Source organism: Ambystoma mexicanum, chromosome 13 (assembly GCF_040938575.1).
Source record: "Ambystoma mexicanum isolate Mex_15411 chromosome 13, UKY_AmexF1_1, whole genome shotgun sequence".
Taxonomy (NCBI): Eukaryota; Metazoa; Chordata; class Amphibia; order Caudata; family Ambystomatidae; genus Ambystoma; species Ambystoma mexicanum.
The window spans coordinates 647,948,462-647,965,941 of NC_090938.1; positions in this window are offsets into that span (position 1 = coordinate 647,948,462).

Sequence of the window (17,480 nt, forward strand, 5' to 3'; positions counted from 1 at the left end):
CGTCTCCAGCTTGCTGGCCTCGGAAATTTGTTCTCTGTAGAGGGCGCTGCGCGTCGACGTCCGCCGAGTGGATGTCCCTCGCCAGCCACCATATTGGCACCGACGTCACCATGCCCATAAATAGCCACGCGCGGCGTCCATTGCTCAGTTCCGTTTTGTAGCATAAGATAAGTCATGCCTGAATTGGTTATTGACCTTGAAGGAGCGTAAGCTGCAACCGCAAGGGAAGTATTACTGCGGGGATGGATGGGAGGGGTGATAAGGAATACGTCGGAGGAACATCCCATCGAAAGAACGTTACAAGGTAAGAAGTAACTTGTTCTGAGAAGGGATTGTGTCCTCCGACGTATTCCTTATCTTTGATAAACTCCCATAGCAGTGGCATGTAATTGGAGGTGGGAGTAATAATGTCATGTATCCCTTTTAGGAATGAAGCAAATGTAATACAGCTTTGCCAAATCTGGTGTCTTGACTAGTGGAGGAATCCAGGTTGTAAAATGTTGTGAATGCATGTGTGGAAGACCATGTGGCAGCCGCACATATGTCTCGGACCGGTACCCCTCTTTGGAGGGCTGAAGAGGCTGCAATACCCCTGGTTGAATGAGCCCTAAGATTTTGGGGTGGCTCTTTCCCTGCCAGTTTGTAACATTCCAGAATGGCCAAAATAATCCACCTGGAAATGGTCTGTTTTGTTATGGGTAGTCCCAACCTGTGACCTGAGTATCCTACAAACAGTTCGTCTGCTTGCCTAATCCTAGCCAGTCTGCTGATGTAAAAGCTCAGAGCTCGCCTTGGGTCCAGCCTATGTAGACTTTCTTCCTCTTTCCCCGAATGGGGAGGAGGGTAGAACGAAGGTAAGGTAATTTTCTGAGTAATGTGAAATTCAGAAACCCCCTTTGGGAGGAAATTGGGCTTCACCTGTAGGACAACTTTGTCTTTATGGAAAATTGTATGGGGGGGTTTACAAGAAAGAGCTTGTAATTTGCTCACCCTCCTAGCAGATGTTAGTACTACCAATAGGACAGTTTTAAGAGTGAGAAATCTCAGCGAACAAGAGTGGAGTGGTTCGAATGGAGTACCCATTAGGAAATTTAAGACTAAATTTAAGTCCCATAAGGGAACTTGGAATGGTCTTGGAGGATAAACATTAGTTAATCCCTTGAGAAATTGTATTACTAGAGGTAGTTTGAAATACGATGGTTCCTCCGCAGTGCGCTTGAAGATTGAAAGCGCTGCGAGATAGCCTTTTACAGTGCCAACTTGAAGGCCTGAGTTTGCCAAGTAGAGTAGAAACGATAACACCGTTGGTGTACCACATGAAAAAGGGTCGATATTCTCTTCTCTACACCAGCTGCAAAATTTGTTCCAACGGCAGCGGTATAAAGACTTTGTTGCTGGCCTTCTGGCCGAAAGCATCACCTCCATGACGTCATCAGGGAGGTCCCAATCCTTGTACCTCACCCTTTCAGAAGCCAAGTGTGAAGGTTGAGGGTTTTGATGTCTGGATGGAGAACCTGACCTCCCTTCTGTGAGAGTAGATTCTCTCTGAGTGGAAGTCGAATTGGAGGGCAGATGGACAAGTCTAGAAGGTCCGGGTACCACGTTCTCCTCGCCCAATCCGGGGCAATTAGGGTCATGGTTTTCCGGAATCTTCTCAACCTCCTGATCATTTGAGGAATGACAGGGACCGGTGGGAACGCGTACAGAAGCGGAAACTCCCAGTCCACTATGAACGCGTCTCCCAGAGCTCCTCTCGGGGGAAATTCCCTTGAACAGAACGGATAGCACTTCCTGTTGACACTGGTGGCGAACAGATCCACCTGAGGGGTTCCCCAAAGGGCGAAGATCTCTTGAAGGACTTCCTGAGCTAGTTCCCACTCTTGGGAGACTGTGCTCTGCCTGCTCAGAGCGTCCGCTGTCAAATTCTTCTCTCCGGCTAGGTGAACTGCCGATAGAGAGATCCCTTCTTGGATTGCCCAAAACCAGAGCTGCATCGCCTCTCTGCACAGGGGTAGTGATCCTATGCCTCCTCTTTTGTTGAGGTAATGCATGGCCACTGTGTTGTCCGTCATTATCAGGACATTCTTCCCTTGTACAGCTGGCAGGAACGCCTTCAGCGCAAGTTTGATGGCCCTCAGCTCTAACAGGTTGATATGTAGTCTGGACTCCGATGGAGACCAACGACCGCTGATGGTCAAGTCGTTAGCGTGGGCTCCCCACCCCGTGAGTGAGGCATCCATGACTACTGTTATCTCCGGCCAGGGTTGCAAAACTGTTCTCCTTTTAGAATGTTCTCCTGACAGGCCCACCACTGAAGGTCTCGAGCCACCCTGTCGGGAACCTGAAGAAGATCTGTCATTTTTCCTGAGAATTGTGACCACTGAGTCCTCAGTGCCCACTGGAGGGATCTCATTCTCAGGCAAGCCTCTGGCACTAGGAAAATGCAGGATGCCATGAGGCCTAGCAACCTCAAAAAGTCGAAGGCTGGGAGACGTTGGGCATATTCTGTAGAATATCTTGAGCCCTCACCTCTGGTGGCGAGGCTTTTCCCAGGGAAGTGTCCAGGATCGCTCCGATGAACTGGAGTCTCTGCGATGGTATCATTTGTGACTTCTTTAAATTGAGGGAGAAGCCCAGTCTGTGAAGGGAGTGGCAAACGTGATTTAGCTGGATCTGAGCTTGTTCTGTAGATACAGCCCTGATCAACCAATCGTCCAGGTAGGGGTAGACGTGAATCCCTTCCCTCCTTAGACTTGCAGCCACTACCGACATTAACTTGGTGAAGACCCTTGGGGCGGAGGTCAGCCCAAATGGCAGCACTCGAAATTGATAATGAGAGTTGCCAATTGCGAACCTCAGGTATTTCCTGTGTTTGAGATGGATAGGCACATGGAAATAAGCGTCCTGAAGGTCCAGAGATACCAACCAGTCCTGGAACTGAAGGGCCTGAAGGATCTGAGAAAGAGTTACCATCTTGAATTTGTCTTTCCTGAGGAATTGTTTCAATTCTCGCAAGTCCAAGATGGGTCTCAGTCCTCCGTCTTTCTTTGGAATGAGAAAGTAAGGGGAGTACCAGCCCTTGTTCCTCTCCGCTACCGGTACTGGTTCTATGGCACCTTTCTCTAGCAGGTCTAAAATTTCCTGCAAGAGGAGCGGATCTGGAGCTTTCTGAGAGCTGATCCCCGGTGGATGACTCTGAGGTATGCGTAGGAGAGGCAGGCAGTAACCTTGGGCAACTGTTTCCAATGCCCAAGCATCTGACGTGATAGCCTGCCATTCCGCCAGATGTTGAGTTAACCTGCCTCCTACAGGTGTCTTGTGAGGGAAGTCCTCAGAGTGGTTTTAGGGCGGCTGATGCAGATGCCGATGGTAAAGAGGCACCTGCTGTTGCTGCGGCTTTTGAATATCTACCCCGTCCACCTCGGGTAGTTCTTCTTTGTCCCCTTTGAGCCGGTCGTCCTCTACCTCTTCCGAATGCGGAGTAGAAGTGAAAGGACTTGCCCCTCGCAGAGGTTCCTGTGGGACGAAAAGGTGTCTAACGGATTGCAGCGCCTAGGGATTTTGCTACTGCTTTTGATGTCTGCAGTTTTTCTAAACTGTCATCCGCCTTTTTCCCAACCAAAGAAGAGCCATCGAATGGCATGTTCAAGAGCCTGGCTTGCACATCTGGGGCAAAACCAGACTTTCTCAACCAAGCGAATCTCCTGGTTGTTGTACTTGCCGCCATTGCTCTGCTGATACTGTCATCCGAACCAATGCCCGTCTGGAGGGATTAGCACATAGCGTCTTTACCGTCCTGTATGATATTTAGGAAGGCCCCCTTTCTTCTCCCTCCGGGATGCAGTCAGCCGCTGTAGAAGCAGACTCCCAAAGTGTATGGCTGAATCTAGCAAGGGTGCAAGTGGCATTAACAGATTTTAACGGCATGCTACATGCCGAAAAAACTTTCTTTGCCATAGCATCATATTTCTTATCGTCCCTGTCCTGTGGGACGGTAGGGTAAGCAGTCTTGACAACAGTAGAAGATGCTGCTTGTACCACCAGACTTTCTGGGGATGGGTGTTTTGACAAAAACTCTGTGTCTGCAGAAGATACCCTGTATTTAGTAGACAGTTTTTTATTTACTGCCGGAATGACATCTGGGGTTTCCCAGTTCGTCATAATCTTCCTATGAAGAGCTTTATGAAAGGGCACTACAGGATCCTCCTGTGGACCTTTATCAAGAATATCCGTAAGGCCATCTTGTTGGAAAGCCTGTGAAGGTGTTGACCACCCTATAAATTCTGTGATCCTGGCCATTAAGGCTCTATAGGGGGTTTCAGCATGCTCCCCCGGGTCTGGTCCAGCAAACTCCACCTCAGGGGAAGTGCCTAACCCACTTGCCTCATGTAAGAAATCATGGAGATCCTTTAACCTGCGTTCTTCTGAGGATAACTCCTCTGGAACTGGGGTTGCAGGTCCCTGCAACTCAAATGTGTCTTCTTGTTCAGATAGTTCTCCCCCTTCCATAATTGAGGACATAGTTCCCAAATGTTCTGAACTCACAAAGGGTGTGAAACCCATCTCCAATGCAGAGGGTGCCAAACTTGTAATTGGCCTCGAAAACGTCGATGTCGCCGACATCGAAGGCTTCGGGCGTGGCGTCGAAAACAAAGGCGGAGGACTCGAGGTCCTCGATAGAATTGGGATTCTGCGTGAGGAAGTCGACAATCTCGACGCCATCGTCATCGAGGACCTGGGGATAGCCACTGGGTGCGTCGCAACCGTGACTTTCCTTGGTGTCGACGCCGGTGTCGAAGATGGCGTCGAGTCGACAGACCCGTGTGTCGAAGGTCCCTTCGACAAGGGCGTCGAAGACACCGACCTCGGCGTCGACGGAAACTTCGTCGACGGCGTCGACGGAGCCTTCGAAGAAGGTTTCGAGGTCATAGCCTTACTCGAGGGTTCGTGACGCGCTCGAGAAGCTTCCTTCACCGGGTACTGCGACTCGCGGCGTTTTTGACCTTCGGGTCTTTCGACCAGAGCATCGCTCTCGGCAGTCTTCGAGGGGGTCGAGGCCGCTTTCTCGAAGACGCTCATCATATTTTTGCGGAATTCCTCCCATTCAGCCCGGGAACTATGTTTCGTGGGGCAAGGGATTCTCTTAGGAGAAACAGAGGAAGAGGAGGACGGAGAAGGGGATCTTCGACGTCTCCTCTTCGAGTGCTTCGATCTCGAGGAGTGATGGGACCCACTCTGAGACCTGGAGCACGAATGGTGACGAGGAGACGAATGTCTCGACTTTGTCGAGGAAGAAGAAGCTTTTGAAGTCTTACCTTTCTCCAGCTTCCCCCTACGCTCCTTCAGGGCCTTAGCTGTCATGGACATGCAGTCCTCGCACTCCGAACAATGGTGTTCAGCTCCCAAACACCACAGACAAACTCTGTGAGGGTCAGTCAGCGACATCTTTTTCCCACAGTCTCTGCATTTTTTGAAGCCGGACCGAGGGGTTGTCGGTTCCGACAAGGAAACCATCGAGTATGGATCGAATATCTCGAGGTAAATAGGATAAATTCTCTACGAAACTGAGCAACGATATTCCGAGGCACTGAGTAAGCAGAGAAAAACGGAACTGAGCAAGGATGACGTCGACGTCGATATGGCGGCTGTCGAGAGACATCGACTCGGCGGACGTTGACGCGCAGCGCCCTCTAGAGAAAAAAATTTCCGAGGCCAGCAAAGCTGGAAGGAGATATCTAAGATAAGGAATACGTCAGAGGACACAATCCCTTCGAAAGTGTGGTTATGTGGAGTGAAAATTCAAAAGGCCAAAAACTACAAAAAAGCACAATGGAGAAGTCTTATGGGTCTGGTCATAGCGGTGTGGGCAACGATCACCCAAAGCTGGAAGAAGCACGACCCACCACTAATATATACATGGCTGCAGAAGGTCTGGTCACAATTGGCCATGGAAAAGATCACACACCACCTACAGGGCTCGAATGGATCTTTCACGAAGGAAGGGGGGGTTTGGAATATCTAAAATCAGACTATATGGAACAATGGTTCCCGCACAACATCAGAATAACAGACATATTCAGCTCATAGTCATTCTCGAGAACTAACGGAACAAGGAGCATGTCTTGGGATGTTACTTTGTTAAAAACGCATTATGTTTATACTATGAAAATAATAAAAATATGTTTAAAAAAAAATAGGTAAGGTTGCAAATACTGGCGCAGCATAACCTTATGTAACAAGGCCAGCATCAGTCAGCATACAGGTCAAAATAGGTAAGGTTGGAAATACTTGCGCAGACTCACCTCATGTAACGGGGGGCTGCATCAGTCAGCAAACAGGTCAAAATAGGGAAGGTTACATTTGCTGGCGCAGTCTCACCTTGTGTAACGGGGGCTGCATCAGTCAGTATACAGGTAAAAATAGGTAAGGTTACATATGCTGGCACAGCCTCACCTCATGTAATGGGGGCAGCATCAGTCAGCAAACAGGTAAAAATGGGTAAGGTTACATATGCTGGTACAGATTCACCTCATGTAACGGGGGGCTGCATCAGTCAGCAAACAGATCGAAATAGGTAAGGTTGCATATGCTGGCGCAGCCGCAGCTCATGTAACAGGGGGCAGCATCAGTCAGCAAACAGGTAAAAATGGGTAAGGTTACATATGCTGGTACAGATTCACCTCATGTAACGGGGAGCTGCATCAGTCAGCAAATAGATCGAAATCGGTAAGGTTGCATATGCAGGCCCAGCCTCACCTCATGTAACGGGGCAGTATCGATCAGCAAACAGGTCAAAATAGGTAAGGTTACATATGCTGGCGCAGCCTCACCTCATGTAACGGGGGCTGCATCCGTCAACATAAAGGTCCAAGCATGTGGGAGGGAGCACCTAGATACATTTTGTAGTCGGGCCCGGTGGTGAACGCATTTCATACAATTTTGAAACGTGTGATGGAGGCATTTAAGTTCGAATGTTAAACATGGCGAACTGAAGACAGTGAATGAAATCTGTTGTTAAGTAAGGCAAAGAATGTTAATACAAGGCATTATAGGCAGAATAATGAACAGGGGGTTAAAGAGTGTACTACCTGCTGGCAGCTTACCAGTCGAAGTGTGGATTTAAAATTCTTCGGTGATTACGAAAAGACTAGCTGTGATGGAAGTTTTATGCTCCTCTGTGCTTAGACAGGCTAAAACAGGGGCCTTTCGTGTGGGCCTTTGCTGGGAGGCGGCTTTCCTCACCTGACGGATTGTGATTGGGCAGAAAAGAAGAAATACAGCCAATCAGATGCTTTGTTTATGCTGTGGCATCCCCCAAGTCGACACTGCAAACCTTGGGGCATTGGTTTAAACAAGTGTATGTTGAACAGGTTGTTTCTTTCCCTATGTTCCCTATAACCTTCCATTTCAAGAACCCTAAACCTCTTTCCGTTGATCCTAACACCCCCTATTTATCCACAACCTCTCCCCCCTAACCCTCTTTCCCCCTTTGACTGCCTCTCGGTACCTGTATAGGCTAAAATCAGGAGCCCGTGCCAACCAAAGTGGGAGGGGTCAACTGGATTTGGCTTCCGTGGCTAGGAAGAAATTGTGTGATACTCCAGGGGTGTGACATAATCACCAACCCCCAAATTGGGATAATTAACCCACCCAAGCCAGATGGAGTCCCCTCCACCCTTAACAGAGGTGCTAAAAGCACTACAGGATATTCAGAGAGAGTTGATTCAGTCTTGGTTGCAGACTGCTACTTTGGAGATGCAGGTTAGTGGGTTAATGGCTCAAGGAATGCCGCTTAAGTGGGAGGCGGTGGCGGCTTCATCTGCAGGATCATCTAGTCGATAAAATACAGTAGTGGTGCAACAACATCTAGGTGTTCCGTTGGCAACCCCTGAGAGATTTGTGGGGGATCCTAGGAAGTTTTCTACCTTTTTGACACAATGCAAGCTGCATTTTCTATGCAAACCTACAGCATTTGAGTCCACTAAGGCACGTACGGCTTTTGTTATTTCCTATTTGACGGGGACGTGGTAGCTTGGGCGATTCCCCTAGTACAAAAGGATGAGCCTATTTTATATGATTGGTCCGTATTTTCAGTGGAACTTGCATGACTGTTTGATCGTCGAAATCTATCATTGGCCCAGGACAAAGAGTTATTAGCACTGAGGCAGGGTACTAAGGATTTGGTGACTTATGTGACGCAATTTAATCGCTTGGTGGTAGAGATGCGTGGCCGGAATCCAAGCAAGTGGTTTTATTTTTATCAAGGATTGAGAGAAGAGTTAAAAGATGTAATAGCTCATGGGAACCACAGCCAGAGTCATGTAGTGCATTAATTGACTTGGCCCTGAGGTTGGACCATAGATTGGGTGAGCGCAGCTGAGAAGAGAAGGACGGACGGGGTACCCTTTGTGCGCTTAGACAGAAGTAGGGAGGTAGGAGATCGCTCTGGTGGGGAGCACGGGGAGCCCATGCAGATTGGTAGCGTTCAGGGACCTTTGTCAGTGGAAGAAAAGGAAGAGAAAGTCTAACAACTTGTGTTTGTATTGTGGGAAATCGGGGGATTACATCCAGAACTGTCCCAATACACCCGCTCGAGTTGGTGAAAGGAGAAAGGTGGAGGCGGGAAAAGCAGGGGCTCGGTAAGTGGGGGAACGACTATACTGAGCCAGCAGGAGGCAGAGTTCCCTTCAGTAGTGGCTAATACTATGCAGGTAAAGGCTCCTCATATCTAGTTATTGGTGACTTTGATTTTTGCAAATAGTAAGGCGATGGTATCGGCAATGGTAGATTCTGGGGCCACAGGAAATTTCATAGACATTGCATTGGCAACCAAGTTAGGAATCCCCACAGGAATCAAGAAAGAAAGCGAGTTGGTGCAGGCAGTGGATGGCACATGTTTGATATCAGGTCCTATTACCACCCAAACCCGAGACGTATTGATATTGATATTTTATTTGTATCGCGCTCGTACACAAGTGTTTCAGAGCGAGACAAGGCAAGGGAGAACAAAAACAACGATCTTACTAGGCCCAGTGACATTGAGAACGCACAAGTGCATGGGAGAGGCATAGGGGAAAAGTGCATGATGGAAGGGGGGAGAAGTGGAAAGTGCAGAGCAAGGGAAAAACAGATAAATAATAAAAATAAATAAATCATAAAAGGCAACAAACAGTGGTAGTGCAGCCAGAAAATGGCAAGTGCTGGGTTTAAGGCAGCAGACAGGGTATGCCTGATAAGTGCAGGAAAAAAGGGGGTACTGCATGGTTACAGATACAAACCCCAGTGCAAAGGGTGGCCTGGAGGCAGTGTGAGTGGGTGGCAGGGTGAACAGGTACCTGGCCCCGTAAGGCAGAGGGTAGGCCAAGTGCACAGTGTCGAGAGAGAACAGATCAGCAGGGGAGAGGAGGGGCGAAGGCAGAAGCAAACAGGAAGGTCTTGAGGTGCTGTTACGCTCACCTGGTTCCCACGGGGGCGTCGACCGGAACTGGGCCGCTGTTATTTCCACCAGCGTGACGTGTAGCGCCGAGATGACTGACTGGAGTGGCCCGCTCAGCCTAGTTTGTCTGGCTCGCAAGAATATTCTTCTGCAAAGGAGAAGAGGAATTAACCACCCGTGGAATTGAGTGTCAACCCACCTTCCCCACTCCTGTTGTCTTCCCACAGATCACTCTTGATGTCCCCTCCTTAGTCTCACCTGATGATTTGGAAGGATGAGCTCTCCATCCTGCGTCGACCGCACGGGCACGTTGATGACCAGTTACTTCACTGGCGTAGAGGAATTGGTGAGTTCCAGTATTGACTCTAAAGTCCAATTGTTCATAAGAGTTCAAATGTCTGATCTTCACTCTGTCCGATTCCTTGCAGGTTGCCGATTAATCCACTTGAAGATTTCCAAATGGCACTCGGTAAGATTCAGGTAAGTCTATTATGGTTTTCCCCTTAGGGGCCGGGGTACGGCGATGAAGCAGAGTTGACTGTGCCGACCCGAGATGAGGTGAGACCCCCGTGGTAAATCAGGTAAGTTTTGTGGGGGGTAATTGGTATTGTCTTTGCTTTCTCCCCTTAGGGGCCGGGGTACGGCGATGAAGCAGAGTTGACTGCGCCGACCTGAGATGAGGTGAGTACCTTGCGTGGTAAATCAGGTAAGTCCTTGGGGGTAGCTTGTATAGCCTTAGAGAGTCCCCTTGCTCACCTTGCTGTCTTTGTCTCCTTAGGTGTCGGAGGGCGGCCGCGAGATGGAGAGAGCGTGATGGAATGCTGAAGTACCGCCAAGCAGGTGAGTTCAGCGCGGCGCCGTAGGAATGCGAAGCGATGCTTCAAAGATTTCTGTCTTTCAGTTCCATAGCGAAATGGATCAGGATTCAGGTAAGGATTAAAGTTAAAACTCCCGTTCTAACCTTTACCCTTCTTTACTTCTTGTTTCAGGAGTCCCAGGACTGAAGCGGGTGTGGCTGAAGACTGGAGCTGCTGAAAACACGGTGAGCGTTACGCTGCAGCAAGCAGAATAACGCGAAGCACGTGTGGCTGTCCGGGCGTGGTTTAAATAGCCTTGGAAGAAGATCCAGGTAAGTATTCTTCCACAGCCCCACCCAAGTAACAAAATAGTCCCTTCAGTAAAATAGTCCCTCCTAAGCCTCATTTGGCTTGAGTCTTCATGCAGCATGGTCTGCCTCAGGTGAGTATGCAGCATGGTCTGCTTCAGGTAAGTTATCAATAATGAGCCTGGCGCCCATGGCGCCAGGACTGACTTTATCTTTAGGAGCCTGGCGCCATAGGCGCCAGGACTGTACCCAAACAGCCCCTAACTGGGGCTTTTGGGCATACTCCAAGTGGCATGATGCCTGCTTCCGGGGCTGCTGGGCCTGGTCTGGTCTTCCGGGGGCAGGCATCATGACAGCACTCCCCCTCAAGGCCCCTCCTAAAGTCGTTCTCCCCCTTGGCTGTGGTTTGTCTGGAAATTCCCGATGGAACCTCTTCACTAAACGAGGTGCATGCACGTGGTCGCTAGGTTCCCAAGACCTTTCCTGCGGACCATAACCTTTCCAGTCAATTAGGTAAAAGAGTTTTGATCTCACTCTTTTTGAGTCCAAAATATTCTTGACTTCGAACTCGGGCTCCCCGTCTATGAGGATAGGTTCAGGTGGAGTGGTTAGCCTAGTTCCTGGTTGCACTGGCTTCAAAAGAGACACGTGGAAGACGGGATGGATTTGCATATGAGCAGGTAGGTCCAACTTGACGGCCACTGGGTTAATAATTGCCTTGACAGAAAAAGGTCCCAAATACCTGGGGTTAAAGGTCTGAGTCCCCTTGAGTGGTAAGTGGTTAGTGGCTAACCATACTTGGTCCCCTATTTGGTATTGAGGAGCTTCACTTCTGTGCTGATCCGCATCCTTTTTGTATTTTTCCTTAGCCTTTTGCAAATGGATGGTTGCTTCTTTAAAGGCTTGTGTAACAACAGCGTGGAGATGGTCCACTGCGGGCATCTCTAAATGCTGGGGTGAGTCCAAATCCGAGGTTCGAGGATGGTGCCCATAAATGGTAAAAAAAGGACTTTGTCCAGTTCCTGAGTGTACGGAATTATTGTACGCATACTCTGCGATCCACAGAATGTCTTTCCAATTCCCCTCAGATTGATGTAGCATACAACGGAGGTACTGTTCAAGAGTCTGGTTGGTCCTCTCTGTTTGACCGTCGGTCTGAGGGTGGTGACTGGTCGAAAGCCTAACATCAATTTGTGCCAGTTGGCAGCATTTCCTCCAAAAATGTGAAATGAATGGACTGCCCCGATCTGAAATTAACACTGAAGGAAAGCCATGCAGGCGGACAACATTTTCAAGGAATTCCTTGGCCAGGATTGAAGCTGAAGGTATCCCTTTTAAAGGAATGAAGTGGGCCATTTTAGAAAAAAGATCTACAATAACTAGATTGGTATTGTTACCTTGGTACTGGGGTAAATCCGTGATGAAGTCTAATGACAAGGTATGCCAAGGGGTAGGTGGTATGTCTAAAAGTTGCAATAATCCAGCAGGTTTTTTCTTTTGCCCTTTATTTTGTGCGCAAATGCCACAAGACATGACAAATGACTTGACATCCTTTCGCCAGGTGGGCCACCAAAATTGCTTCCTAATTTTAGCTTCGGTTTTTGCAATACCTAGATGCCCTTCTATTAAGGTGTCATGGTAATGGGAAATGACAAGTTCCTGTAGTTCCTTTTGCGGTAAAAATAGCCGGCCTTGGTAATAAGGTAAATCATCGATGACAGAGTACTCTGGATCTTTCTTTGCCCAGTCCTGTAGGGCAACGGAATCAAAGATTTGGTGGATCTTGTTTTGAATGTCCCCCAGTGTCTGTATGGATGTCAGGCCAAGGATTCTCTGGTCCGGAATTATGGGTACGGGTTCTAAAGTTATTTCTGCTTCTCCCATTCCAATCCGGGACAAGGCGTCTGCTTTACCATTCTTACAACCTGGTCGATAGGTTATTACAAAATCAAACTCGGCGAAGAACAATGCCCAACGGAGTTGGCGCGAAGATTGGGCTTTGGCTGTTTTTAGGTATTGTAAGTTGCGGTGATCGGTGATGACCGTGATGGTATGTCTGGCACCCAGTAGATAGTGCCGCCAAGCCTTGAAGGCGGACTTGATGACCAGCAGCTCCTTGTCGGTTATGGCATAGTTTAATTCGGGGCTGAAAGTTTTCTTGACCAAAACGCCACTGGGTGAAGCTGGTTAGTTTCAGGATCCTTTTGGGAAAGGACTGCTCCCATGGCTGAACTGGATGCATCTGTTTCCACTATGTAGGGAAGCTCGGGGCGCGGGTGTCTTAATATGGGAGCAGATGTGAATTTAGCTTTTAACTCTTGGAAGACGTTCTCGGCTTCCTCTGTCCACACAAAGCGTTTGTTTTTTCGCAATAGCGTTGTAATGGGATGTACAATGTGCGAGAAGTCCAGGATAAACCTGCGGTAGAAATTGGCAAAGCCAAGCATGCTTTGAACTCCTTTGATTGAACTTGGCGAAGGCCAATTAAGAATGGCATCCACTTTTTGTGTATCCATCCAGATTCCTCTCGGGGTCAGAATAAATCCAAGGAATTCCACTTCCGTAGTGTGGAAGATGCATTTTTCCAGTTTAGCTTATAATTTATCCTGGCGTAACTTCTCTAGGACTGCTCGGACGTGTTTTACATGCTCAGATTCTGATAAAGAGTATACTAAGATGTCGTCGATGTAAACGACCACACAAACGTCGATAAGCTCTCGGAGGACATCGTTCATGAAGAACTGGAAGGCTGCTGGTGCATTGCATAGTCCGAAGGGCATCACCTGGTACTCAAATAGTCCGTACTTGGTGCGAAAAGCAGTCTTCCATTCGTCACCTTCTTTGACACGTACCAGATGATATGCCCCCCGAAGGTCTAGTTTTGTGTATATACAAGCGTCCTTCACCTGGTCTAGTAGTTCTGGGATCAAAGGCAGTGGGTATCGATTCTTGATGGTTAACTGATTCAGTGCACAGTAGTCTATACATGTTCTAAGGTCGCCTTCCTTTTTCGGTACGAAGAACAAAGCTGAAGATGCAGGGGATTTGGACGGGCGAATGAAGCCATTAGCAAGGTACTGGTCTAGGTACTGGCACAAATGAAGATTTTCGGGTTCCGTAAGGGCATAGATTCTGCTGCAAGGTGGTTGTGCTCCAGGTACAAGATCTATTTGACAATCATACGATCTGTGAGGTGGTAAGGTGTTTGCCTGTTCCTTTTGGAAGACATCCTGAAAGTCTTGGTATTCAACAGGTAATTGTATGGCTACTGGAATTACTGGGGCCAGGACTGAGTTTTGAGTTTTCCTTGGGTAGCAGGTGTGAGCACATTCTGGGAAGGTTAGTCTCTTCTCTCGCCAATCAATACAGGGATTATGTTTTTCCAACCAAGGTATCCCCAGTATCAGCTGAAACTGTGGGGCCTTGATTAAGTCAAACATCATGGCCTCTCGATGCCCATCTTGACTCAGCAATGTCATCTCTGCAGTGGAATGAGTTACGGGTCCAGAGGCAATTTCCGTTCCATCTACAGTGGTGACAACATCGGCCGTGGTCTTGCGGGTGAGAGATAGATTCATCCTGGTAGCCAATTCCCAGTCCAAGTAATTTCCTATGGCTCTACTGTCTACGTACGCCTTTACCGCGTGCATGCGTGATGGCTGCTCTGGATCTATAAGGACCATGTGTATGGTGAAATACGAGGTCAGAGTGTCCTTCTTTAAGCTCGGCAAGCGGACCTCTACGCTTGCCGGGTGTGGTCGTTTCCCGAGTCAGATTTCACATGGTTTTCGTCTGCTGCTCCTATAACTGTCTTGGGTGGTTTTACAGGGCAGTTCCGAAGAAAATGACCAGTAGTTCCGCAATACAAACATATTTGCAGTTGCCGTCTTCTATCTCTCTCCTTTTGGGTTAAGGGTCCTTTAACCCCCCCGATTTGCATAGGTTCTGAGACATCTACTCCCTTGGAGCTTACGTGGGTTTTAACCAACACCCTGTTCTCAAACTTGGTTCGGTCAGCCTTCCTGGTTTGAAGTCTGTGATCGAGCTGGACCACTAGATCTATATATTCAGCACAGTCTTGAGGCGGGTTCACGATTTGGGCCAAAACATCTTTGAGTTCTCCCCGAAGTCCTCGATGGAATAATGTGATTCGCTTGTCTTCAGGCCGTTCGGTTTCCACTACTAATCTATTGAATGTTGCAATGTAAGATAAAAGATCCTGGTTATCTTGACGTAGGGATAAAAGTTTGTTGTCCAGAGCCTGTCCTCGGGAGTGTCGGGCGAATAGTCTTTACATGCTTGTTCGAAAACCCTGGAAATCTCGAAGAATCGGGTCATCCTGGTTAACTAGTGGAATGGACCAATCCGCCGCACTGCCGCTGAGATATGACAGTACAAAGGCTACCTTGGCCTGATCGTTTGGGAAAGCTCCAGGTCTACATAAAAAGTGCAAGCGGCATTGATTCATGAATGTTGCAAACCCTTTTGGGTCTCCGGCAAAGCGTTCAGGCGGAGCCAAAGGAACGGCTCCAGGTAAATTTATCTGCACCGGGTTACTCGATGGTACAGGAGCTGGACTTGCCCCAAGTCCTGGTAGAGGTGTTTGTCCAGCCTGGCTCTGTAATAGTTGTCTGGCCAACTCATCAGTTTGTTCTTTTGACACTATCAGTTCCCTCCTGAGGGCATTGGATTCTTGGCGGGCGGAATGCACTTCGGCCCTTAATTCCCCTAATAATTGGGCCAACTGATCAGTTTCCGAGGTCTCCATGACGCCCAGGTAGGTATTTGTGGGTAGGCTTCGCGTTCTGTTACGCTCACCTGGTTCCCACGGGGGCGTCGACTGGAACTGGGCCGCTGTTATTTCCACCAGCGTGACGTGTAGCGCCGAGATGACTGACTGGAGTGGCCCGCTCAGCCTAGTTTGTCTGGCTCGCAAGAATATTCTTCTGCAAAGGAGAAGAGGAATTAACCACCCGTGGAATTGAGTGTCAACCCACCTTCCCCACTCCCGTTGTCTTCCCACAGATCACTCTTGATGTCCCCTCCTTAGTCTCACCTGATGGTTTGGAAGGATGAGCTCTCCATCCTGCGTCGACCGCAGGGGCGCGTTGATGACCAGTTACTTCACTGGCGTAGAGGAATTGGTGAGTTCCAGTATTGACTCTAAAGTTCAATTGTTCATAAGAGTTCAAATGTCTGATCTTCACTCTGTCCGATTCCTTGCAGGTTGCTGATTAATCCACTCGAAGATTTCCAAATGGCACTCGGTAAGATTCAGGTAAGTCTATTGTGGTTTTCCCCTTAGGGGCCGGGGTACGGCGATGACGCAGAGTTGACTGTGCCGACCCGAGATGAGGTGAGACCCCCGTGGTAAATCAGGTAAGTTTTGTGGGGGGTAACTGGTATTGTCTTTGCTTTCTCCCCTTAGGGGCCGGGGGTACGGCGATGAAGCAGAGTTCACTGCGCCGACCCGAGATGAGGTGAGTACCTTGCGTGGTAAATCAGGTAAGTCCTTGGGGGTAGCTTGTATAGCCTTAGAGAATCCCCTTGCTCACCTTGCTGTCTTTGTCTCCTTAGGTGTCGGAGGGCGGCCGCGAGATGGAGAGAGCGTGATGGAATGCTGAAGTACCGCCAAGCAGGTGAGTTCAGCGCGGCGCCGTAGGAATGCGAAGCGATGCTTCAAAGACTTCTGTCTTTCAGTTCCGTGGCGAAATGGATCAGGATTCAGGTAAGGATTAAAGTTAAAACTCCTGTTCTAACCTTTATCCTTCTTTTCTTCTTGTTTCAGGAGTCCCAGGACTGAAGCAGGCGTGGCTGAAGACTGGAGCTGCTGAAAACACAGTGAGCGTTATGCTGCAGCAAGCAGAATAACGCGAAGCACGTGTGGCTGTCCGGGCGTGGTTTAAATAGCCTTGGAAGAAGATCCAGGTAAGTATTCTTCCACAGCCCCACCCAAGTAACAAAATAGTCCCTTCAGTAAAATAGTCCCTCCTAAGCCTCATTTGGCTTGAGTCTTCATGCAGCATGGTCTGCCTCAGGTGAGTATGCAGCATGGTCTGCTTCAGGTAAGTTATCAATAATGAGCCTGGCGCCCATGGCGCCAGGACTGACTTTATCTTTAGGAGCCTGGCGCCATAGGCGCCAGGACTGTACCCAAACAGCCCCTAACTGGGGCTTTTGGGCATACTCCAAGTGGCATGATGCCTGCTTCGGGGGCTGCTGGGCCTGGTCTAGTCTTCCGGGGGCAGGCATCATGACAGGTGCTTCCGGAACCAGAGATGGTTCTCCTCAAGTTTCAGAGTGGTAGGGAGGCCGTTCCAGAGGGAGGCCCCAGCTGAAGACAGAGATCTACCCACAGCTTGTTTCTATGAAAAACGACTGACCCTGAGAGAGTTAGAGGTAGAGGAGCGAAGAGCTCGAGAGGGGATGTATTTATGGAGAGATAGCTGAAGGTATTTTGGACCCAGGCCCCAGAAAGGCTTATGGACAATGCAGAGGGTTTTGAATTTCATCCATGCATCCACTAGGAGCCAGTGGAGAGATTTCATGGCTGAAGAGATACAATACCAGGGCTTGAGGCCAAGGACAAATCTTGCAGTCCTGTTCTGGATTAGTTGCAAAGGGCGGAAAGTAGAGGCAGTCAGATTTAGAAAGAGGCTGTTACAATAGTCCAACCTAGAGAGAACCAGGACTTGGGAGACAGTGAGCTTCTGGGGGAAGGAGAGGAAAGACAGACTACCTGAAGAGGTGCAGTAGGACGTTTGACTTTTTAGAGACATCAGAGATGTGGGCAGAGAAGGAAAATGTGGAATCAAAGATGACCGAGAGGTTCTTGGCCTCGCAGGTGGGGGTAGGAGGAGGGCCAAGGGAGCTGGCCAGAGAGTGAAGGGAAAGGAGGGTGAAGGTGTGCCAATGAGGAGGATCTCCGTCTTGCTGGCA